A 26,782-nucleotide genomic window follows, 5' to 3' on the forward strand; every position below is an offset into this window, starting at 1 on the left:
AATTATTGCTTTTGTATTTTTGAGCTTTTTCCTTAGTTTGATCATGTGATTTTGTGAAATTGGGGCTGTTAAGGTTAGGTTTGCTTAGGGTTTGGTTTTCTTGGTTGATTTGAATTGGTATTAACCTCTTGTTGCTGGTTTTGATGATTTGAATTGGTATTGTTCAAGTTTGAGCTTTGAGTTCAAAGTTTGATCTCTAATGGCATATTTGTTTACACTGAGTTTTTCTGTGAAATACTGGCTGGGTTTTATTGTGTATGCCTTGATTAGGAGCTCTGGAGAGTTTGGTAAAGATTGGGCTTGATTTGAATCAAGGGGGAGAAATTTTTGGGTTTCTGCAGATGAACCGGAATTCCGGTTCTGGATGGTCTATACCAACCGGTCGACCGGTTGGTGACCCAGAACCGGGATACCGGTTGGATCCGGTCTGCCTGTTGGGGGTTTTTCCAGAACCTTAGTTTTGGCCAATTTTGGGTAATATAGGGTATTGCCATGAGGTTTATTGATAGGGGAACATTTAGTTTCGGGTTTTAAGTCCCGGAAAGTGATTTGGCGAGTCACTCATCTGTGTTACCGTTATTGTGATTAGGGCATCCATCTAGCACGTGAATTCCGTTCAGGTCGGCCAGCACACTTGAATTCGGAAAACAGGTAAGAACTGTGTATAATGTATGATGTGATTATCTGAATGTGTGTATATGTGTTTATATATGCATGCTTGAAATATGTTAAATACTACCAACACTTGTGTGAGTGTATTGGTACAGTGATTGTTGTTAATTTGAGTACGATACAGTGATACCAACACAAGCATAGAAAATGCTAAGGTGTGTGGTACATTACTCAGTGATACTCAGTGATTGGGATAAACCCTACCAACACCCGTACAGTGAGGTACGTTGTGTATGTGGTATAGTGGTTGTACCCTGGTATTGAACGTTCATGCTCATCTGTTAAGCTCTGTAAATAGGTGTATGGGCGCCTATTTACAGGTCGGAAATTATGTGGTATGTTATATGCATTTCTTACTGAGTCTGTTGACTCACAGTTTCTGCTTTCATGTGTAGGTAAAGGAAAGGCGAAGGCCGAACAGAGTGAACTCCGAGCTTGGATGAGATTGTACATGTCGGCGCCGCGACCTGGAGTGTTCGGTCTCGGGACATCTGGGAGTTGTATTTTAAATGTCGCTGTGCGACCTGTAAATCTGCATATTTTGGAATGTATATTTATAAAGTAAAGTTTGTAAAGTTTTAAAAATCGGGATCCCGGCACTTGTAAATATTTTATTAAATTACAAAGTTTCATGTTTAAAGCAAAGATTTTAATTTGACACGTTTTTCGAGAAATTACTTTGATTAGCAAAGTTTGCACAATAACTGAAAAAGCACTGTAGCGTGCCTTAGCATTAGGGCGTTACAATTTTGGTATCAGAGCCGCCAGGTTTGTCTACCGAAGCTTGCTATGACATGTACAATCTTCATCAGAGAAAGCTCGGTTCACGGTTCAGTAAGCCCGTACTTGTTTAGTATTTTAAATAAGTGTGATATAAAAGCATGTAGGAAGCATATTAGATTTAAATTAAATATATTTCTTTAAAAAGAAAAGAAAGTGCGTTGCCTTTTTGCTATTAAGAGCGGTGTTAATTTTGATCGCCGTCTAACCTGCCTACCTTATGGATTCGCAGGCTAAGTCCTATTAAATGGACGCCCCGCGAAATACAAGAAGTCAGGGTGGCATGGTTGAGGCCGGAGGCGGTCAGGGGAATCCTCAAAATCCCCGTGGTCGCGGCCGTGGCCGTGGCAGAGCTCAGGGTGGTCGCCCTGTAAATCCACCTCAAGCTCCCCCTGATTGGGAGCAAAGATTTGCTGAAATGCAAGAGAGGATTCGTCAGCAAGATGAAGAGATCCAAAGATTGAGGCAACAGGGTCCTCCTGCCGTGCCTCCTCAACAAGTTCAGGCCGTTGCAGTTCCAGCGGTGCCAGCAGAACAACCTGTTGTTGGCAACCGTATGGAACCGTTGTACGAAAGATTTCGAAAACAGGCACCTCCAGTGTTTCTGGGAGGCCCTGATGTGATGAAGGCCGAGCAGTGGCTTTCGGTAATAGAGCGCATCCTCAATTTTATGGGAGTGGTTGGAAATGACCGGGTAACCTGTGCCACTTTCCAGTTTCAGGAAGATGCCCTTGTGTGGTGGGAATTGATAACCCTCACACGGGACGTCACGCTGATGACTTGGGAAGAATTCAGGGAGTTATTTAACTCCAAGTATTACAATGAAGCGGTCCGCAGTGCAAAGCGGAAAGAGTTCACTGATCTAGTTCAGACTGAGGGTATGTCAGTCACTGAGTATACAACGAAGTTTGATCGGTTGGCTAAGTTGGCGGCAGGAATTGTACCCACGGACTTCAGTAAGAAAGAAAAATATTTAGCGGGTTTGAGTGCAAAGATCCGGCATGATTTGGTTATTACTACTACCGAGGCAACCACTTATGCGGAGATGGTTGAAAAGGCTTTGAGAGCCGAGGGTGCGGTAAAGTTTCTTCAGGAGCCCCGAGTGACTCCGAGTGTTGGTGGAACCCCCACTGTTCCTACTCCTGTTTATGGTAGGGATGGTGGTGACTCCACCATTGAGCAGAAAAGAAAGGTTGTTCCAGCTTCTGGTGGCTCGGGGCAAAGCAAGCGGTTCCGTGGGAACCAAGGCAGAGGAGGACGCCAGGGTTATTCTTATCCTGAGTGTCCAAGGTGCAAGAAACATCATCCGGGAGAGTGTAACCGGAAGACATGCTTCTTATGTGGCATGGTGGGGCATTTCAAGAAAGATTGCCCCCAGGCAAAGAAAGAGGAGCCAAAAGTTGAGGTGAAACCGGTTCTGCTCGTGTGTTTGCCATCACCCAAGCTGATGCTGCAGCTCCTTCATAGACAGTCGCCTTCCCGTCAACAACTTGTTATTTACAGTATTATTTGACTCGGGAGCTACACGTTCATATGTGGCTACAAGGGTGATTGATCTTTTGGGTAGACCTTGTGACATTTTAGAAAGAGGGTTTGGAACCCTAATGCCTAGCGGGGAACTGGTTATCTCTAATAGGCGCATTAGGTCTATGCCGATTAGGATCGAAGATAGGGAATTGAGTACTGACCTTATAGAATTGAAATTAACTGAGTTTGATATTATACTGGGAATGGATTTTCTATCTAAGTATTCGGCCAGTATAGATTGTAGGCGTAAAATGGTGACTTTTCAGCCGGAAGGTGAAGATCCGTTTGTTTATGCTCTGACGGTTCGGGGTCTCGATCCCGATTATTTCTGTGTTGAGAGCTAGGGATTTACTATGCAATGGTTGTGTAGGATTCCTAGCGGTAGTATTTGATTCCAGCAGACCTGAAACCTTTGGGCCTGAGGTAGCTCGGGTAGTGAAAGATTTTCTTGACGTGTTTCCCGAGGAGTTGCCGGGATTGCCGCCACAACGAGAGATTGATTTTGTTATTGATTTGGCACCTGGAGTCGAACCTGTTTCTAAAGCTCCATATAGGATGGCTCCAGCAGAACTCAAGGAGCTTAAGTTGCAACTTCAGGGGATGCTGGATATTGGGTTTATTCGACCCAGTGTATCGCCCTGGGGAGCTCCGGTTCTTTTTGTAAAGAAGAAAGATGGTTCCCTCAGAATGTGTATTGATTATCGGGAACTAAACAAGCTGACGATTAAGAACAAGTACCCGTTGCCTAGGATCGATGATCTGTTCGATCAGCTTCAGGGAAAGACAGTGTTTTCGAAGATTGATTTACGGTCTGGTTATCATCAACTCAGAATTCGGGAGGAGGACATACCAAAGACTGCTTTTAGAACCAGATATGGGCACTATGAGTTTCTGGTAATGTCGTTCGGATTGACCAATGCTCCTGCAGCCTTTATGGATCTCATGAATAGGGTGTTCAAGGATTTCCTCGATAACTGCGTTATAGTGTTTATCGATGACATTCTTGTATACTCTCAGTCAGAAGAGGAGCACGAGCATCATCTTCGAATGGTGTTACAGCGACTTAGGGATCACAAACTGTATGCCAAGTTCAAAAAGTGCGAATTCTGGTTGTCCGAGGTGTCCTTTTTGGGTCACATAGTTGGGAAAAATGGAATTATGGTTGATCCAAACAAGATAGAATCAGTGAAGAATTGGCCGAGGCCCAAGTCTGTGACAGAAATTCGAAGTTTTCTCGGGTTAGCAGGGTATTATCGACGTTTCGTCGAAGGATTTTCTAAACTTTCTATGCCCCTAACCGAATTGACTAAGAAAAATCAGAGATTCGTGTGGTCAGATAAGTGTGAATCAAGCTTCCAGGAGTTGAAGCAGCGTTTGATAACAGCTCCGGTGTTAGCTTTGCCATCAGATCAAGAGAAATTTGTTGTGTATTGTGATGCATCCAGACAGGGTCTGGGATGTGTTCTGATGCAAGCTGACAGAGTTATAGCCTATGCCTCTCGTCAACTGAAGGATTATGAGCAGCGTTATCCAACTCATGATTTAGAGCTCGCTGCTGTGGTTTTTGCTTTAAAGATTTGGCGACATTATCTTTACGGTGAAAAGTGTGAGATTTATACGGATCATAAAAGTCTTAAATACTTTTTCACCCAAAAAGATCTGAATATGAGGCAGAGAAGGTGGTTGGAGTTGGTTAAGGACTACGATTGTGAAATACTGTATCACCCCGGGAAAGCCAATGTTGTGGCCGACGCTCTGAGCAGAAAAGGTCCCGGTCAGGTGTGTACTACGGTTATGATAGCTCCTCAACTAGCCTCGGAAATGGTTAGTGCAGGAATTGAGTTCGTGGTCGGGAAATTGCATAATTTAACACTCCAATCTGATCTGTTGGAAAGAATCAGAAAGGCGCAACTGGAAGATCCCGAGCTAGTTAAAGTTCGAGATGAAGTGGTGGCCGGTCGGCCTAGAGGTTTTTCAGTCTCGAACAGTGGAATGTTGTTATATAAGGCTCGAGTCTGTGTTCCTTGTGTGAATGAGCTTAAGAAAGAAATACTGGATGAAGCTCACACCACTCCATATTCATTGCATCCGGGAACCACCAAGATGTATCAGGATTTGAAACCCTACTTCTGGTGGTATGGGATGAAAAGAGATGTGGTGGACTATGTGTCTAAATGTTTAACCTGCCAGCAGATTAAGGCTGAACATCAGAGGCCGGCAGGGTTATTACAGCCTTTAGTCCTTCCAGAATGGAAGTGGGAGGACATCACAATGGACTTCGTAACTGGTTTGCCTAGAACCACAGGGATGTATGATTCTGTTTGGGTCATTGTGGACAGATTCACAAAGTCAGCTCACTTTCTACCTGTGAAAGTTACATATTCAGTGGATCAATATGCTGAATTGTATGTGAAGGAGATAGTTCGTCTCCATGGAGCCCCTAAATCTATTGTATCAGACAGGGATCCAAAGTTCACATCGAAGTTTTGGGTGAGTCTCCAGAAGGCTATGGGTACCAAGTTAAAGTTTAGTACAGCCTTTCACCCTCAGACTGATGGTCAGTCAGAAAGAACTATCCAGATTTTAGAAGACCTATTACGAGCCTGTGTCATGGACTTTGAGGGTTCATGGGTTAAGTACTTGCCACTAATTGAATTCTCCTACAACAACAGCTACCAAAGTACAATAGGGATGGCTCCCTATGAGATGTTATATGGTAGAAAATGTCGTTCTCCTATTCATTGGGACGAGACAGGAGAAAGGAAGTACCTGGGTCCTGAGTTAGTGCAGAAGACCAACGAAGCTATTGATAAGATCAAGGCTCGGATGCTTGCTTCTCAAAGCAGGCAGAAAAGTTATGCTGATCCGAAGCGCAGAGATGTCACATTTCAGGCAGGGGAACATGTTTTCCTGCGAGTTTCACCCATGAAGGGTATTCGGCGCTTCGGGAAGAAGGGTAAGTTAAGCCCTAGGTTCATTGGGCCATTTCAGATACTTGAGAAGGTCGGGCAGGTAGCGTATCGGCTAGCCTTACCACCAGCATTGTCAGCTGTTCATGACGTATTTCACATTTCTATGTTGAGGAAATACGTGTCAGACCCGACTCATGTCTTGAGTTATGAAACCCTTGAACTACAACCAGACTTATCCTATGAAGAGCAACCTGTTCAGATTTTGGATAGAAAAGAAAAAGTTCTTCGGAACAAGACTATTGCACTGGTTAAGGTGCTCTGGAGGAATAGTAAGGTGGAAGAAGCCACCTGGGAATCGGAATCAGATATGAGGACTCAGCATCCAGAGCTATTCAGGTTAGATTTCGGGGACGAAATCCTATTAACGGGGGGATAATTGTAATGACCGCTCTAGTAATATGATTAGAAAAGGCAATTAGCACTAATTTTTATTATTTTATTATTATTTGTGAATTAATTTATTTGTGGATCCCAATATTTAGAAATAAATATTTGAGTTATAATTTCTCAATTCCGGAGATTTTATTAAACTCTAGGGGTATTATTTAGCTTATATGTGAAATATGTTAATTTTGTAATTTTTGCTCGGCGACAACGGAAAATGCGATGGATGACTAGATTGATCACATGGGTAAGTTTAGAACCCTATTTCCTAGTGGGGAATATTTTAGAAGAAATAAATTGTCGGGATTGAGCGGGGTTATGGAATTGACCATTTTACCCCTAGTTTCAAAGAAATACCTTAGTTTTAGTCTAAGGGCTTTTTTGTCATTTGAAAGGGATAAGAGATAGGTGGCTTTTTGGTGGATTGACACCTAGCAAGGATACTTTCAGCCAAGGTTTAGTTAGTCCATTTCCCAAATTAGAAAATCAAAGAAAAGAAATTAAAAAGAAAACTTTTTCCTCTTGGAACTCTCTCTCTTTCTATTCGGCTGAGGCAATCAAGGAGCAAACTGGGGTTTTTTCTTCTTTATTCTGTGAATCTAAGCTAGGATTCAAGTGGTTTCATCTAAGGTAAGCCCTAGAATTATTGCTTTTGTATTTTTGAGCTTTTTCCTTAGTTTGATCATGTGATTTTGTGAAATTGGGGCTGTTAAGGTTAGGTTTGCTTAGGGTTTGGTTTTCTAGGTTTATTTGAATTGGTATTAACCTCTTGTTGCTGGTTTTGATGATTTGAATTGGTATTGTTCAAGTTTGAGCTTTGAGTTCAAAGTTTTGATCTCTAATGGCATATTTGTTTACACTGAGTTTTTCTGTGAAATACTGGCTGGGTTTTATTGTGTATGCCTTGATTAGGAGCTCTGGAGAGTTTGGTAAAGATTGGGCTTGATTTGAATCAAGGGGGAGAAATTTTTGGGTTTCTGCAGATGAACCGGAATTCCGGTTCTGGATGGTCTATACCAACCGGTCGACCGGTTGGTGACCCAGAACCGGGATACCGGTTGGATCCGGTCTGCCTGTTGGGGGTTTTTCCAGAACCTTAGTTTTGGCCAATTTTGGGTAATATAGGGTATTGCCATGAGGTTTATTGATAGGGGAACATTTAGTTTCGGGTTTTAAGTCCCGGAAAGTGATTTGGCGAGTCACTCATCTGTGTTACCGTTATTGTGATTAGGGCATCCATCTAGCACGTGAATTCCGTTCAGGTCGGCCAGCACACTTGAATTCGGAAAACAGGTAAGAACTGTGTATAATGTATGATGTGATTATCTGAATGTGTGTATATGTGTTTATATATGCATGCTTGAAATATGTTAAATACTACCAACACTTGTGTGAGTGTATTGGTACAGTGATTGTTGTTAATTTGAGTACGATACAGTGATACCAACACAAGCATAGAAAATGCTAAGGTGTGTGGTACATTACTCAGTGATACTCAGTGATTGGGATAAACCCTACCAACACCCGTACAGTGAGGTACGTTGTGTATGTGGTATAGTGGTTGTACCCTGGTATTGAACGTTCATGCTCATCTGTTAAGCTCTGTAAATAGGTGTATGGGCGCCTATTTACAGGTCGGAAATTATGTGGTATGTTATATGCATTTCTTACTGAGTCTGTTGACTCACAGTTTCTGCTTTCATGTGTAGGTAAAGGAAAGGCGAAGGCTGAACAGGAGTGAACCTGAGCTTGGATGAGATTGTACATGTCAAGCAGCGCGACCTGGAGTGTTCGGTCTCGGGACATCTGGGAGTTGTATTTTGAATGTCGCTGTGCGACCTGTAAATCTGCATATTTTGGAATGTATATTTATAAAGTAAAGTTTGTAAAGTTTTAAAAATCGGGATCCCGGCACTTGTAAATATTTTATTAAATTACAAAGTTTCATGTTTAAAGCAAAGATTTTAATTTGACACGTTTTTCGAGAAATTACTTTGATTAGCAAAGTTTGCACAATAACTGAAAAAGCACTGTAGCGTGCCTTAGCATTAGGGCGTTACAAGTACCGTCCCTATGAACGTTCAGAACTCAGTACCGTGTTGGACACGGCAGTTAGGGGGACTCATTATCGTGTTGGACACGAGAGTTAGGGTTATGATCAGGGGTATGGGCGTCTAATCATGACCGGGGTTTATGTATGGGTTTTATTATGCTTTTCTTACTGAGTCTGTCGACTCACAGTGCTATGTTTATGTGTAGGTAAAGGCAAGGCTAGAGCTGATGGACCGTGAACGAGCCTATGAAGATTGTACATGTCGGGGCGGTTAGGCCTCCAGTGTACGATCCTCGGGACAGCAAGGCTATTTTTGTATCTAGTCGCTAGACGACAATTATTTTGTATGAACAGTAAACTTCTGTAAATGATTTTGTAATCGGGATCCCGGGTCTTTTGTATAAATTTTTTACAAGTTTAATTAAAAAGCAAAAATTTTAATTAATCACGTTTTCCATATACCTCGTTGATTAGCAACGAGCTGCACAACATGTTTAAAAATCACGTAATACGCCTATGTTAGTTAGGGTGTTACAATTTGGTATCAGAGCCGCCAGGTTGTCTTCCGAAGATCGTCACGACATGTACAATCATCATCAACAGTTAGCTCGTTCCACGGTTCAGTAAGCCTTTATTGCTTTAGTAGTTTATTTATTTATTTTATGAATAAGAAAAGCCTGATAGGAAGCATGTTAGGAGCCTGATAGTAGAATAGGCGCATGTTTCGTTTTTAATTTCCAAATTAAGCGGCATTAGTAAGCTCTCCTTGAATACGACCTGATATGCCAACTCTTGGTTTCGCAGGCAGTTCTGACTAGATGGACGCAGGCGAACTACCAGGAGCCAGGGCAATTCAGTGGGGTCGAATCAAGGACAGGGAGCTCTGTTTCCCCCGCCAGCTAGGGGCCGAGGTAGAGGTCCCTGGGGCAGAGCTCGTGGTCGGGGTGATGAGAACCCGCCACAGGCTACCCAGGCTCCCCCAACCGATCAGGGAGCCCAGAATTGGGAGGTTAGGTTTGTGGAAATGCAAGCCAGAATAGAAGAGTAAGACCTCGAGATTCAGAGGTTATGACAGCAGGGTGCTCCTACAGTTCCTGTGCCAGTAGTTCCAGTGGCACCTGCCCCTGCTGCTCAGGCCGAATTAGTTGTGGCGACCAACAGATTGGAACCTTTGTATAAACGGTTCCAGAAGCAAGCACCTCCGGTCTTTTTGGGAGGTCCAGATTTGATGAAGGCCGAGCAGTGGCTCACGGTGATCACCAAAATTCTGAACTTCATGGGTGTCACCGGTAATGACAGAGTGGTGTGTGCCACTTTCCAGTTCCAGGAGGAAGCTCTGGTCTGGTGGGACATGGTGTCTCAGATTCATGACGTCACCACCATGACCTGGGAAAGGTTTCAGGAACTCTTCAACGCCAAGTATTATAATGAGGCGGTTAGAAGCGCGAAGAGGAAAGAGTTCGCTCACCTGACCCAGCGAGAGAACATGAGCGTGACCGAGTATACTACTCAGTTCGACCGGTTGGCGAGGTTAGCCTTGGGAATTGTGCCAACCGACTTCAACAAGAAAGAGAAGTACCTGGACGAGTTAAATGCGAAGATTAAACACGATTTGATGATCACCACTGATGACAGGACCACCTATGCTGAGATGGTGGAGAAGGCACTGCGAGCTGAGGGCGCAGTTGGGTGTATGTCGGAGTCAGCTAGTACTCCGGCGAGTGGCGGGGCTCCTACCCCTCCTGCATCAGGCTTTAGCAGGGGGAGTAGTGGTTCGGCCATGGATCAGAGGAAGAGAGCACCCACTGCATCCGGTGGCTCGAGTCAGAACAAGAGGTTCCGGGGGAACCAGAATAGAGGTAGTCGTTCCAGTGGTACTGAGACCCGATTCTCCTATCCCGAGTGCCCTAGCTGCAAATTGCACCATCGGGGTGAGTGCAAAGGTCAGGGATGCTTTCACTGTGGCATGCCCGGACACTTCAAGAGGGACTGTCCCTAGCTCCGCTTAGAGGCACCGAGAGCTCCGCCGATACCCACTCCAGCTAGGGTGTTCGCCATCACTCAGGCTGATGCAGATGCCAGCCCATCAGTTGTAACAGGTCAGCTTTCTGTTAATAACTCGCTTTACTCAGTGCTGTTTAATTCTGGGGCTACACATTCTTATGTGGCAGCCAGAGTCTTTAGTAAATTGGATAGACCGTACGATAGTTATGAATCAGGGTTTGGAACCCTATTACCTGGCGGAGAGTTGGTTATCTCCAACAAGTGGATTAGGTCTATGCCGATCAGGATAGATGGTAGAGAGTTAAGTGCTGACTTGATAGAGATGAGTTTAGTAGAGTTCGATATTATTTTAGGAATGGATTTCCTATCTAAATATTCAGCGAGTATTGATTGCAAAAGGAAGATGGTGATCTTCCAACCGAAAAGTGAAGAACCATTTGTGTTTGTTTGTTCAGTTCAGGGATCTCGAATCCCAGTGATTTCGGCCATGTCAGCTAGAGAATTATTACATGGCGGATGCTTAGGGTTTCTGGCCGTGGTGGTGGACACCACTCGGCCAGATACCATTCGGCCAGAGGACATCAGGATAGTTCGGGAATTTTTAGACGTTTTTCCTGAAGAACTTCCAGGGTTACCACCTCAGCAGGAGATTGACTTCGTGATAGATTTGGCACCAGGGTTGGAACCGGTTTCCAAGGCTCCATATAGAATGGCTCCAGCTGAACTTAAGGAGTTAAAGATTCAGCTCCAAGGGTTGCTTGACATAGGGTTTATTTGGCCTAGTGTGTCACCCTGGGGAGCTCCGGTTTTATTCGTCAAGAAGAAAGATGGAACTATGAGGATGTGCATCGACTACAGGGAATTGAACAAGCTGACAGTGAAGAATAAATATCCATTACCTAGGATTGATGATTTGTTCGATCAGCTTTAAGGGAAGACGGTCTTTTCTAAGATTGATCTCCGCTCGGGTTATCATCAGTTGAGAATCTGAGAGGAGGACATTCTGAAAACGGCTTTCCGCACTAGGTATGGACATTATGAATTCCTGGTTATGTCGTTCGGACTAACCAATGCTCCTGCAGCATTCATGGATTTGATGAATCGAGTATTCAAGGATTTCCTCGATATCTGTGTGATTGTGTTTATCGACGACATCCTCGTATACTCTCAATCAGAAGAGGAGCATGAATTACATCTTCAGATGGTACTGCAACGGCTTCGGGAACACAAGCTTTATGCCAAGTTCAAGAAATGCGAATTTTGGCTATCTCAGGTGTCCTTCCTATGGCACATTGTGAGCAAAGATGGGATCAAGGTGGATCCCGGGAAGATCGAATCCGTCAGGGATTGGCCGAGACCGAAGACAGTGACAGAGATCAGAAGCTTCTTGGGTTTAGCTGGGTACTACCGTAGGTTCGTGGAAGGGTTCTCTAAAATTTCAATGCCCCTAACCGAACTTACAAAGAAGAATCAGCGATTTATCTGGTCAGACAAGTGTGAAGCTAGTTTTCAGGAGCTGAAGCAGAGGTTGATTACCGCTCCAGTGCTAGCTTTGCCTTCAGACAGCGAGAAGTTTGTAGTTTATTGTGATGCATCCAAACAGGGTCTGGGGTGTGTGTTGATGCAAGCCGATCGGGTCATCGCTTATGCCTCTCGTCAGTTAAAGGATTACGAACAATGATACCCGACTCATGATCTAGAGTTGGCCGCGATGGTTTTTGCATTAAAAATTTGGCGGCATTACCTTTACGGAGAAAGGTGTGAAATCTATACCGACCATAAAAGTCTTAAGTATTTCTTTACTCAGAAAGATTTGAACATGAGACAGAGATGATGGTTGGAGTTAGTGAAAGATTACGACTGTGAGATCCTCTATCACCCTGGGAAGGCTAATGTAGTGGCCGATGCCCTGAGCAGAAAGGGTCCCGGGCAAGTAGCTAGTATGGTTCAGATCTCACCTCGGCTAGCAGAGGATATGATTAGATCCAACATTGAGTTTGTGGTAGGTCAGCTTCACAACTTAACGCTGCAATCTGATCTGTTGGAAAGAATAAAAGTCGCTCAGATGACGGATCCAGAGTTAGTGAAGATCAGAGATGAGGTTTTGGCTGGTCAAGCCAGGGACTTTTCAGTGTCAGACAACAGGATGCTTTTGTATAAAGCTAGGGTTTGTGTTCCAAATAGTGTGGAACTCAGGAATGAGATCTTTGAGGAGGCTCATTCTACCCCGTATTTTCTGCATCCTAGCACCACTAAGATGTACCAAGATCTTAAACCGTACTTCTGGTGGAGCGGTATGAAGAAGAATTTGGTAGAATTCGTATCGAGATGCCTTACTTGTCAGCAAATTAAGGCTGAACATCAGAGACCAGCAGGGTTGTTGCAGCCTCTAACCCTACCAGAATGGAAGTGGGAAGATATCACGATAGATTTTGTGGTCGGGTTACCTAGAACCACGGGTTTATTTGATTCCATCTGGGTAGTGGTGGATCGATTTACGAAATCTGCTCATTTTCTGCCGGTTAGAACAACATTTATAGTGGATCAGTTGGCAGAGTTGTATGTCAGAGAGATCGTAAGACTTCACGGGGTACCGAAGTATATAGTTTCGGACAGGGATCCGAAGTTCACCTCCAAATTTTGGCAGAGTTTGCAGCGAGCAATGGGTACAAAGCTGAAATTCAGTACAACATTCCATCCTCAGACATATGGTCAGTCCAAAAGACAATTCAGATATTGGAGGACATGTTGCGAGCCTGTGTTATTGATTTTGAAGGCTCATGGAATAAATATCTACCGTTGATAGAATTTTCTTACAACAACAGTTATCAGAGTACGATAGGGATGGCTCCCTATGAACTGTTATACGGTAGGAAATGTAGATCTCCCATCCACTGGGATGAGACAGGGGAGAGAAAATACCTAGGTCCAGAGTCAGTGCAGCGGACCAATGAGGCAATAGAGAAGATATAAGCTAGAATGCTTGCCTCACAGAGTAGACAGAAGAGTTACGCAGATCCGAAACGCAGAGATGTTGAGTTCCAAGTAGGGGACCATGTGTTTTTACGGGTATCTCCGATGAAGGGGATCAAACGTTTCGAGAAAAGAGGCAAGTTATGCCCTAGATTTACAGGACCTTTCAAGATTCTCGAGAAGATAGGTCAGGTGGCATACCGGTTAGCATTGCCTCCAGCTTTATCAGCAGTTCACAACGTATTCCATGTCTCGATGTTGAGAAAATACTTTTCATATCCCTCTCATATACTCAGTTATGAGAGCCTTGAGCTGCAGCCAGTTATGTCATATGAAGAACAGCCAGTGCAGATCCTGGGTAGAAAGGATAAAGTCCTTCGTAATAAGACCATAGCATTGGTCAAAGTTCTCTGGAGAAACAACAAGGTGGAGGAAGCCACCTGGGAGCTAGAGACAGATATGAGTGCTCAATATCCAGAGTTATTCAGGTTAGATTTCGGGGACGAAATCCTTTTAAGGGGGGAATAGTTGTAAAGACCGCTTAGTTTAATTTGGAAATTAGCAGTTAATCACGTTTAATTATGAAATTATTTATAGCTATTTAAATAGTTATTTTTACTGTTATTATTGAATTCAGAGATGCATTTTTATGTCATGTAGTAGTTTCATATTTTGCATTTTCGGTGCACGGTATTTTGGAACTCGGTGTTTGGCTCAGTAAAATCACAACTTAGTACGTTAGTAGTTTGGGACGGTTTATTAGACATTGGGAATGTCGGGAATGGCCGAGAATTTAGAATTTCCCAAAAATACCCCTTTAGTGTTATTTATGTGATTTTAGTGTGAAGGGGCAAAATGGTCATTTTGCCCCATTGATAGTTTGTCTTTTGTGACTTAATAATTGAAAAATAAATGTTTATTTTATTATGTTTTGGCTGAAGTAAAATAGGAGTAAGTAGCATTTCATTTTCATTTTCATTCAAAACTTAGAAAAATAGAAAAAAATTTCAAAAAGGCTCTCTCTTTTCCTCTCTCTCTCTCTCGGCTGGTTGTGTGGATTCTAGGGCTGAGTTTTCTTTGATTTTCAAGCTCTCTCTAGTCAAATTTGTGAAATCTTGTTGTGGTATGTTCTCTCTAGCTTTCTTTCCTTTGTTTTCTTGAAAAAAATGATGAAAACTATGAGTTATGCATGGATTAATTGATGTTGTTGCTGTTGTAAATTGTTGTTGTTGTTTCTATGTTGAAAATGCTGACTTAAGTATGTTTAATTAGGTCTAATTGCATGCTCGTGTTTCTTGCTCTAGTTGGATAGATTTCTTGTTAAAAAGCTTGAGTTTTCAAAGAAAAATTGAGGTTTTGGTGGCTGTAGTGTTTGCATGAGTTAGGTTTTAGTTTCTGTAGTTGTTATATGCTTGTTTATGAGTTTGAATCATGGATTGGATGCATGTTAGTTGTTTTTAACCAAGTTTGAGTTTGGAACTCAAAGCTTGGGCTCTAATGGTGATTTTCATCTCTGTACATTCTGGGTGGATTTGATGCTTTAGAAATATTCTAGGGGATGTATAGAACAGGTCTGGAAGTTTTGGTTTGGTTTGGAGTTGATTTGAGCATTGTGTGTATTTTTGAAGTTCTGCCAGCGAGGAACCGGAATTCTGGTTGTGCATCCAGAATTCCGGATGGGGTTCTGAAATTTCCCAGAACCGGAATTCCGGTTGGGGAAAATTCAGGAACCCTAGTTTTCCTCGATTTTATGTTTTTGGGGGTATTGTCATGCTTTTTATCGATAGGGAAACTTTTAGTTCCTAGTTTAAGTCCCCGGGAAGTGATTTAGCGTATCACTTATAGTGGTGTGATTTTTATGGTTTAGGAGCCTGTAATCCGCCGCGCAGATAGTTCCAGTGAGGTTGACTGGCACACCTAAATTCGGAAACCAGGTAAGATTAGTATAACAGTATGCATATGTAGATTACATGTTTAGCGTGCATGTAGGAAGCCTGTTAGATTACATTAGTTATGTATGTTGGCTTCGAACCATCCAACTGTGTCACGTCGGTACAGGCTGGAGTATGACCAGCAGCCGGAGTATGACCGGTTCGACCGATCAGGCTGACACTTAGGTTGGTGGTTCCGTACTATTGACGTATCACGTCGGTACAGGCTGGAGTATGACCAGCAGCCGGAGTATGACCGGTTCGACCGATCAGGCTGATACTGTAACACGTCGGTACAGGCTGGAGTATGACCAGCAGCCGGAGTATGACCAGTTCGATTGATCAGGCTGTTACTTGTCAATAGTACTGTCCCTATGAACGTTCAGAACTCAGTACCGTGTTGGACACGGCAGTTAGGGGGACTCAGTATCGTGTTGGACACGAGAGTTAGGGTTATGATCAGGGGTATGGGCGTCTGATCATGACCGGGGTTTATGTATGGGTTTTATTATGCTTTTCTTACTGAGTCTGTCGACTCACAGTGCTATGTTTATGTGTAGGTAAAGGCAAGGCTAGAGCTGATGGATAGTGAACGAGCCTATGAAGATTGTACATGTCAAGGCGGTTAGGCCTGGAGCGTACGATCGTCGGGACAGCAACGCTATTTTTGTATCTAGTCGCTAGACGACAATTATTTTGTATGAACAGTAAACTTTTGTAAATGATTTTGTAATCGGGATCCCGGGTCTTTTGTATAAATATTTTACAAGTTTAATTAAAAAGCAAAAATTTTAATTAATCACGTTTTCCATAAACCTCGTTGATTAGCAACGAGCTGCACAACATGTTTAAAAATCACGTAATACGCCTATATTAGTTAGGGTGTTACAGAGATGGTGCTTACTTTGGGGGAGGAGGAATTATTCTATAATAATTCAAGCTCTACCAGAGAAGAATTATAACTTTGTCTATTCGAAAATACCAGAAAGTTATATTGCTGAAGAAGAGTCTACACTTTACTATCTCAATTACATATTTTAAAATATGAGAGATATGTCTTCTGTTTATTCAGATGTACCTTAAACCAGTAAAGATTTCAGTATCCCTTGATGAGTAAAGCATATAGTAAAGGATGTTTCATATGTGTATTTATGAACTAGTTTCCAGAAGTTTGGGTGGATTCAAATATACTACACTTGATCTGAAGATCAAGACATGAGATTGACCTATTTGCACAGTTTGTTTTATTTTAGTGCAAGTGGGAGTTTGTTGGGTTTATGCCCTAAATAAAACTCTTTACAATCTGATTAGTTATCAATATAAGAAATTTGAAGTGATTGATGTTTGCATGAATTTTACATGCTATTGGTTTTAAATATGTTTATTACATTTACACACAGAATCCGTTAAATCCAGATCATATGTTTATTCACAATTACAGTATCGTCAACACAGTGGAATGTGATTGTGATCATATGAATCAAAAGACTTGGTCCCTGATTCATCAGTGTTATTGGATTTACACTAATGTGATAATCAGCGATGATGTGTACTTACACTTGGAGTAAGTGTTATGTTCTTTCCAGGACATTAGTAAAGTATACTAGTTTCGAATGTATGGAGTATACATTGGACTGGACCGATATTGCAACTAAGTTAAGATATTACAAACTTACCGTTATATATATCTTTCCAAGTCAATATCAGTAGTTGATCTTAAGATTAAAAGAATCTAAATCCTTATATGCTTAGGCTCAACTCAGGAATGCTATTCATGTTCTTTGATTTATTAGTTAAGCCTACTTTTAGGTCAGGGTGATACGTATATTTTGGGAACATGATAGTATGATTGAGTGGGAGTGCTGAACATAAATATGGAATCTATAGCTTCTACTGGTGTATAGAAGTAAAGTGATGATTCCCTTCGAGCTTAGCAAATAGAAGTAAATGGATGAGCTCTTGTTTAACTGACTAATCATTAGATCACTAAACACCATTTACAGGTAGCTAAGTGTTTTAAGGGGCAAAATACATTGAGGGGTGAGAACGGTAAAGAAATCCCATCTCGATGTAGATTAAAGAACCACTTAGATTTCCAATCTCCCATATTAGATACCATCCCTTCTACCCCGTTAATTTCAGAAGTCACCCATTTGCTGAAGCAATAGAAACCATTGTGAAGGCCTACACTTTTTATATCGTAGAAGTAGCTAAACTCTTCTACTGAGGGAGCCCTATGTACATACTCCATATACATCGCATAAAAAGCCAGCGTTGTGCGATAGCTGTTGGGGGTTAGCTGGAAAGGAGATACGTCGTAACGTTTGAGGATAGCCGCAATAAAGGGATGGAAAGGGACTGATACCCCACATCGGAGAATGGGTATTAAGATTACCACATCCTCTGTGGGGATAATCGCTGGATTAGTAAAAGGAAGGTGCGCCCTCTGAGTCGGCTTAGGTTGCAAAGAAGCAAGTCGCAACAGGTTAAGCCTCGTAAAGGTGGTGAGGTCCGATTTGGTAACTCTCGAAACCAAATCCTCACACGAGAAAGGCTCGTTCAGCTGGGTGTCATCTACCGAGTCCGTACTGCTCCCTTCTGCCTCTTCCTCCTCCTCACCGGACTCGCGAGCTGGGGCCGTCCAGTCGTCGTCCGTCTCCTCGACCTCGACGTCAGGAGCATGCCTCGAGTGAATAAGATAGTCACGGGCTGACACCGTAGACTCACTGTCTTGAATATCAATGGCCCCAGGTTCAGCAAGCTCTTGCACCCTTTTCTCGATGTCCGAAGAAGACATCGGACCTAACTCTATACCCACTGCAGGTGCGATCTCCTCTTTTGAGATCGAAGTTGGGATAAAACTATCCTCCTCCTGGTCCTCGTCACCATCGAATGCGTGGCCTCCTGAGCCGAGCAGCTGACTATCCGATAGGTCGCTCATCTGAAAGATAGAAGATATCTTTTCAGCGTGGTGAATTTGTGAAAACAAAGTAAGTGATCTCACCCGCATAAACTATAAAGTCGCACTTGATAGAATGGTCAGCGTTCTTGCGAAATACTGACCACCCCGTCAATATGCAAGTAGAGAGAATACTAAAAATGCGAATAGAAAAGCATCCCAATGAATGGTCAGGAGCGCCCTGGTGACCTCAGTGACATGCGTCTCCTGACATGACCCTAAGGAAACGAGGAGGCACCCACCATTCCAAGGAGTCTAACTAAAGTCGCAGCCTGCGAACAAGTCACGCATCCTGGGCCAAGCGATATACCTCTAGAAACGGCTGGGAGAAACTCAGTGACTCAAGGGGCATGCGTTCTCAAGCATAACACTGAAGTTACTGAGGTACTCCCACCGTTTCGAGAATATCTACCAGCCAAAGAGTACGCTCATTAGAACATTAACGCATGTCGCAAATGGTTGGGTGTATCACAGTATCTCAAGGGGCATATAACCGCGTATATGACCATTAGAATACTGTGGTACATCCACCATTTGGAAACTCAGTTAATGTTCTCGCGACTAAATTTACAGTATATAGAACCCTAAAAGATCTAGGCAACAATCAGAAGTAAATAAGTCTCGCAAATATGCAAGTATTCGAAGTGTTCATCCGAATACCAGCGAGTATTCAAAACATAAAACAGTGCCTGTTCAAGAATTTCTTGCAACGTATGCGGTTATGCCAATGTACAGGTCATTCTCTATGAAATTACCTAGGTTTTTACCTAAAAAACATAGCCTCATACATACCATCTATAAATATTCATTCTTAAACCACCCTCATGCATACTAAAAACCCAAAAAATACAGTCCCCACTCAAACAGAAAACGAAACACGGTGAAGATTCGAAAACTAACCTTTTACTTTGCTAAATCTGTTCCCACGAATCGCCCTTGACAACAATGTAGAATCAAGAAAAACCCACGAAGAAAGGCGAAAATCTGGAAAATTTATGGAAGTGTTTCTTAGTGGTTTCTCTGAGAGTGAAGAAACAAAGGAGTTAAGGGAGTTGAAGAAAAATGAGGGAAAATGGGGATTTTGGGTTTGAATTAGGGGGTTTAAGTACCCAAATCCGTCATTAATTGGGATCACGACACTGGCAGTTGGAATGCCTAGAGTCTCCCAATCCAACGGCTAGAGATGGCCACGCCTACACAGAAACCGAAGAGTTTTGTGACGTGGCACCATAAATGCAATAAATGTAATGATTATAGTCGTCATTTTTCGAAACCCTCGAAGGGACAACCAAAGGTCACCTCCTCGTGACAACCTTTCACCTGTCTCTCGAGTATAGTTTCCTTTGTGACCGCACCTGTCACATCGCGAAACTAGGGGCATGTGTTATAGTGAGATTTCTCTCACCTAGAAACTCGAGACCAGACCCCTACTTAGAGGACACGTATACTCAGATTTTCCAAAGAAAGCTGAGATGTCCCTGAGGGACTCCTCGAAATTTTGAACCTCGCTTAAGATAGAATCAGCGAGAGGTGGCGAGCATGACCGAAGTCTAATTGCATTCGAGACAAGAGAGTAGTTCGCATATATCGAACATATGCGAGCATCCTCCCCGTGTTCTTGTATAAACCAGGAGAACGATTCTTTATAAATGCGAGTTGGTCTTAAGAACCCTGCAGCCTTTATAATGTAATATAGGCTTGCATGTCTAGGTCCTATCAGCCCGTCATGCGATGTCCACAAGAGGCGACTACCTAAGGACGCAGACATCCCGAGCATAATCGATGAACCCGCGAGTTTATCATCAGAATATGAACAGCCAACTCGCAGATTTAGAAGACGCATACGTTGATGAACTTAGTAACTGCCGTTCATTTATTAATGTTAATGTTGTTTAGTTAATTATTGTAATTCAATGTTTAAAAACGGATTGACAATGAATGCAATCCTTGTATAACTAAATTGGACACCTGCTTGTATATAAAGTGGTGATCCACCATGAAATGGCGCCTACGAAACTCTTGCTACAGTGGACTAAGCAGACCGTGATCTGACTGAACCACTATAATTCCGTGTCTTATTGTTGTTTTCCAGTTTTTTGTTGATTATTTCGCATTCCCAGTTGAGTACTCGCCATTCTAGGTTGAATACTCGCACTTGTTCTTCACGTAAATTTCTTCTTATTAGTAATAATATCATAAAATCTGGTGTTGCGAAATTCACTCGACAACATGGAGTATACATTAGACTGGACCGATATTGAACTTGGACAAGATATTATAAAATTACCGTTGTATCTTTCCAAGTCAATATCAGTAGTTGATCTTAGATTAAAAGAATCTAAATCCTAATATGCTTAGGCTCAATCTTAGGAGTGCTATTCATGTTCTTTGATTTATTTGTTAAGCCTACTTTTGGGTCAGGGTGATACGTGTATTTTGGGAACATGATAGCATGACTAAGTGGGAGCGCTGAACATAAATATGGAATCTATTGTTGGAATTTATTTTACCAGGATCTTAGATCTACTCACAAGTATGTTGTTTAACACCCTAAATATGAACTTTCTAAAACGATAAATAAACACATATAAAGTTAAGAAAACCTTACATTGATGGCAGCGGAATTAATGTCTCCTTCAACTCAGATCCCTAACCCTTGTATCCTTTCTGTCGCAGAGTATTATCAAGATCTGAGCCTGAATGTCCTTCTCTTTCTGTGTGATCCTTCACAGTCTTCCAATCTATGATTGAGTTACCACTTGCTGTGTGTGGGCACTTACTCTATCACTAAGGTTCGAAATTTATGAAGAGGAAAAGAGAGAGAATGATTTCGGCCAAAGAAGAGAAAGGGAAGGCTCAGTTTTTTTGAAGAAAAATTTTCTGACAGAAAACTAATGAAAGTGTTATTTTGACTCAACCATCACTTTCTATTTATAGGCAACTACTAGGTTTAGGTTAGGAATTATTTGGCATTAAAATAATGAAAATATCAATTTGAAAAACTACTTTAAGTGGCCGGCCATGGTTTGTGTAATGGGCTCCACTTGGTTTTACAGTTTTCACAAATTTTATTTCTATTTTCTCAAAAACGCCAATTTTCTAATTCTAACCATTTAAATGCAAAAACTAATTATTTAATAACTAAAATAGATTATTAAATAATATTGTCATTTAATTTAATTATTAATTAGACATATAAAGTCTATTAATAAATAAATAAACCTAGAATCTCTTTTCTTTACAATTTCGCCCCTGCTTAGTGAAAATTCACAAATTAAACATAGTCTAACTTTAGAATTATAATTGATTAATCACGAATCAATTATCGAGTCTTACAAGCAGTATAGTCTCAACTAGAATGGGGACCATGGATCTATATGCTGAGCTTCCAATAAGTGAACCGAATTTACTAAGTAAATTCCTACTTATTAATTCTTCGTTGAATCCACTCTTAGAACTTAAAATTGCACTCTGAGACTTATATAGAGCATATTATATGTTCCACGATATAGATATGCTATCTCATTTAACCATTGTTATAATCTTATTGTGATCAAAGATCCTCTATGTAGATGATCTACATCGAGATGGGATAATTTTACCGTTCTCACCCCTCAATGCATTTTGCCCCTTAAAACACTTAGCTACCTGTAAATGATGTTTAGGGATCTAAGAATTAGTCACTTAAACAAGAGCTCATCCATTTACTTCTATTTAACTAAGCTCGAAGGGAATCATCACTTGACTTCTATACACCAGTAGAAGCTATAGATTCCATATTTATGTTCAGCACTCCCACTCAATCATACTATCATGTTCCCAAAATATACGTATCATCCTGACCCAAAAGTAGGCTTAACTAATAAATCAAAGAACATGAATAGTACTCCTGAGTTGAGCCTAAGCATATCAGGATTTAGATTCTATTAATCTTAAGATCAACTACTGATATTGACTTGGAAAGATATAACACTAAGTTTATAATATCTTAACTAAGTTGCAATATCGGTGCAGTCCAATGTATACTCCATACATTCGAAACTTGTATACTTTACTAATCTCCTGGAAAGAACATAACACTTTCTCCAAGTGTAAGTACACATCATCGCTGATTATCACATTAGTGTAAATCCAAAACACTGATGAAACAGGGACTTAGTCTTTTGATTCATATGATCACAATCACATTCCATTGTGTTGACGATACTGTAATTGTGAATAAACATATGATCTGGATTTAACTGATTTTGTGTATAAATGTAATGAACATATTAAACCATTAGCATGTAAAATTCATGCAAACATAAATCACTTCAAATTTCTTATATTGATAACTAATCAGATTGTAAAGGGTTTTATTTAGGGCATAAAACCCAACAAACTCCCACTTGCACTAACATAAAACAAATTGTGCAAATAAGTCAATCTGATGTCTTGATCTTCAGATCAAGTGTAGTATATTTGAATCCACCCAAACTTTTGAAAACTAGTTCATAAATACATTTATGAAACATCCTTTACTATATGCTTTACTCATCAAGGGATACTGAAATCTTACTGTTTTAAAGTACATCAGAATAAACAGAAGACATATCTCTCATATTTTAAAATATGGAATTGAGATAATACAGTGTAGAATTTCTTCAGTAATATAACTTTCTGGTAATTTCGAATTTACAAAGTTATAATTCTTTTCTAGTAGAGCTTGAATCAGTATAGAATAACTCCTCCACCCCCAAAGTAACCACCATCTCATAAATTCGAATGAGTTGGTGAAAATACAAGGATAAATGATATACAGTTCCTTAATATCTAACATATAGATCACTTTCATAAATCTTTCTTGAATATCTTCTAATGTTCCTTATTTGATTACATCTCAGATAGCTCCCACTCAATAGCACATGTCTGATTAAAGAATACTTTTAACCTATTTATTGTTTGGAGAGTTACCTAGTTGTGATTTATTGTATTAGTCCAAAACTTTAAGTTTCTTTTAATACTAAGTCATCAACGTAGCAGATTAGTATTTGAAGTGAAGAATACTTGCCAGAGATTAAGTAATCAAAATTAAGATACCATAAAATTTTATGAGGATTAAGAATTCATAGTTCAAGTCATTCGGATAGACTTAACTAGAGTTCTTGTATCTTATTCTAATAATTCTGATAAGTTATATCTATCCACATGAATGGTTAGATTTGCTTTTCAGTAGTGTTCTTAAGTTTCTATCACAAGTGTCAACCTAATGAAGATGGGTAAAGAATTTTAAAATTCTCCCACTCAATTAAGGTAGTGTGAAACATTATCAAATAGATTGAACTAGAGTTCTTGTATCTTATTCTCATAATTCTTATAAGTTATATCTATCCACATGAATGGTTAGATTTGCTTTTCAGTAGTGTTCTTAAGTTCCTATCACAAGTGTCAACCTAATGAAGATGGGTAAAGAATTTTAAAATTCTCCCACTCAATTAAGGTAGTGTGAAACATTATCAAAGAACTTTTATAGGTATCAATTTTCACTACAATAGTAAAACGAATTGGAACATACAATCAAGATCAAGGATTTATATTGATAATAGCTAAGTCATTATATTACTTCCATGTTTAAAGAAAATATGTGTTACATAGGGTATTGTGGAGTAAACTCCACCCCTAAGTATATACGTATAGGGTATTGTGGATAAACTCCACCCCTAAGTATATATAGATTATGATCCACCCCTAAAGGTTGTAAAGATCATGATTCTCTAAGTGTGATAGAGTTTATGTGGAGTTGAAAATAATCTAGAGTTCATTAGATATAAAAGATCGTTGAACTACATAGTTTTCTTAACTTTTCTCCACCCCTATCAGATCAAAAGATCCTTTTATTAAACAAATTCTCAATAATTGTATTAGAATTAACAATTATTAATAAACATAGAAATAATTTCTACTGTTTATTTAAGATAACTCTATGAAGAGTTGTAAATATTATAGAATTTGCATCAATAATAAAAACACTTACACATACAAACATATAAATATAATGTGGTAATTGTGTTGAAAGATAAAGTAAATGAAGCTCAATCTCATAAATTGTAATTTGTTTGAAAAGAAAATAAAATAAACTTTATTAATAATAATAAAAAAAATGTATTGCAACAATATGAGAAAAACAGGGATAAAAATCCCTAACTAAAATTCGAAATCCCAATTGTCTTTAAACTAAAACAATTAATTCAAAAATAGATAATTGAGCTTTATCTTCATCTTGGACGAACTTCACCCTTGGTCCAGCTTTCCGATCCAACTCATGAAGATAACATCTGAGTTCAAGTAGCTTGGCCTATAAGAAGAAGAAACAAATAAACAAAGTTAGTCCAGAATCATAAATCCAATTGGATAATAATTTACTAAAACTCTTAAAGTTTATTCAAAGAAATACCTTGTTTCTTTGCAAGAAGTTTAGGACACTGGGGTTTCCAATGACCTTTCTCATTGCAGTAGAAACACTTTCTTTTGAGTGTATCACCAGAAGCAGCAGCCTTTTTGTTTTTCATGGCTTTTGCATGCTTCTTAGTGTTTTTCCACTTCTTCTTCGATTTGGGTTTAGAAGCAGAGGCAACATTTGCTTCCGGTTTTACCGTCCCATTACCATTCCTAGAATTTTGAGGCTTACTCCCTTTCTTCTTGGGTCCTCCAATCAAATTTTCATATGTCTGAAGGTCATTGACTAACTCATGAAAGTCTATGTCCTTTTTATTCATGACATAATTTGATGTATAGGGCAGAAATGCTGGAGTCAGACTATTCAAGATAAGACTTACTTGAGTAGTATGATCCATTTCAGCAACATGATCCTGGGCTTCTTGGAAATAACCTGCCATGAGGAGAACATGATCACGCACGTTTTGATGGGGTTCCATCCGTGCATTGATATATTTCTTAGTCGCGTCAAAGCGAGACTGAAGAGATGCCCTACCGAATAGCTCAGTTAACTTCGTCATTTCTTCAGCAGCCTTTTCGGTTTTAGAAAACTGAGTTTTAAGGGTGTCAACCATGCTGGAAAGCATAAAGTATAGAGCTTTGTCATTTGCTTTCTGCCAACGCTCATACTTTTCTTTCACAGCTTTGGATGCATTATCCCTCGACACTTCAGAAGACAGCTCAGTTAACACAAACAAGGCACTTTCTCCTATGAGAGCAATATTAATGTTCTCATTCCATTTAGGAAAGTTAGATCCATTTAGCTTATTTTTAGTCAACAGTGATAACTTGGAATTCATCATGGTTATACAGGATACTACAAAATAATAAATAGAAATCAATAATGGTTTAACACAAAATCAATTCAGAAATTATAAGCACATAGCAAGTAGGAATGATAATAGAAAATACTAAAAAATTCAATCCTTAATAATTTCCAAGGTTTCTCAACAAACTGATATCAGAGTCCCGTTTAGGCGAGAGTCAAAGTTACCATCTATTGAATAGAGTTGTCAGCTCATCTAAAATGTTAAACGTTCTAGCAACCTTTTATTCGATCAAGATTGGAATCTTGTCCTGTTTAGGCGAGAGTCAAGGCTATTCTATCTTATGAGCTTCTACCATTGTTTCATAATTTGCAAGTGAAATATGGTCGCCACCATTAGGGTTATCCATACCATATAAAACACTTACAAACTACTTATCTTTCGAGATTAAACGGTGCGAAATTGCTAATGAACGTTCCTCCATTAGGGAGGATTACTCACTAAAACAAACGCGATGTAAAACCAACAATGGAGATCGAATATCTTAATAATAATAAAACTCATTCTTTAAAATGTATTTTCTTTATTATTTTAATAAAATATATTCATTAAATATCAAATTTAGAATTAAAAATTCTAAATTAGAATTTAATTTAATATTTATAAAATTATACTTAGATGGTGATTGAAATAAAGTGAATTATTTCCATCTTAGTAGTAATTTTGATATATAAATATTCAGAAAAAATAATTTAAGTTGTATTAATTTAAATTAATTTGTAACTTAAAATAAATTTTCATGAGAATATATTTATTGTATTTTGAAAAAGAAAGTGTAACATAATTTTCGAAAATACTTAAATAATAAATACTTAGAAAAAAAAAATACTTCAAGCAAAAATATTACCTATCTAGATTTTCCTTTGACTAATTAATTCAATCTCTAATAATATATTTTAAATCATTTATTTTAAATTAATCAATAAATGAAAAAAAATCATTGATTTAAGTTGGTCCAAGAATTAATTAAAATAAATAATTAATTTACAACTTAATCTATTTTTCAAGATAAATTCAAAATCATCTTGCATAATTAAAATGCAATTTCGAAATGATTAATAAAATAAAGAAAAAATATACTTTGAAAATTATTTAAATTTAAGTTGAAAAATTAAATTTCAACCTAAAAATAATTTTCTATTTAATTAAGTATCATGAAAAAATAAATATTTAAGTATCATGATGAAAATCAACTTAGATATTTAATTTTTCAATTTAATTAAATG

Source organism: Cannabis sativa, chromosome 2 (genome assembly GCF_029168945.1).
Source record: "Cannabis sativa cultivar Pink pepper isolate KNU-18-1 chromosome 2, ASM2916894v1, whole genome shotgun sequence".
NCBI lineage: Eukaryota > Viridiplantae > Streptophyta > Magnoliopsida > Rosales > Cannabaceae > Cannabis > Cannabis sativa.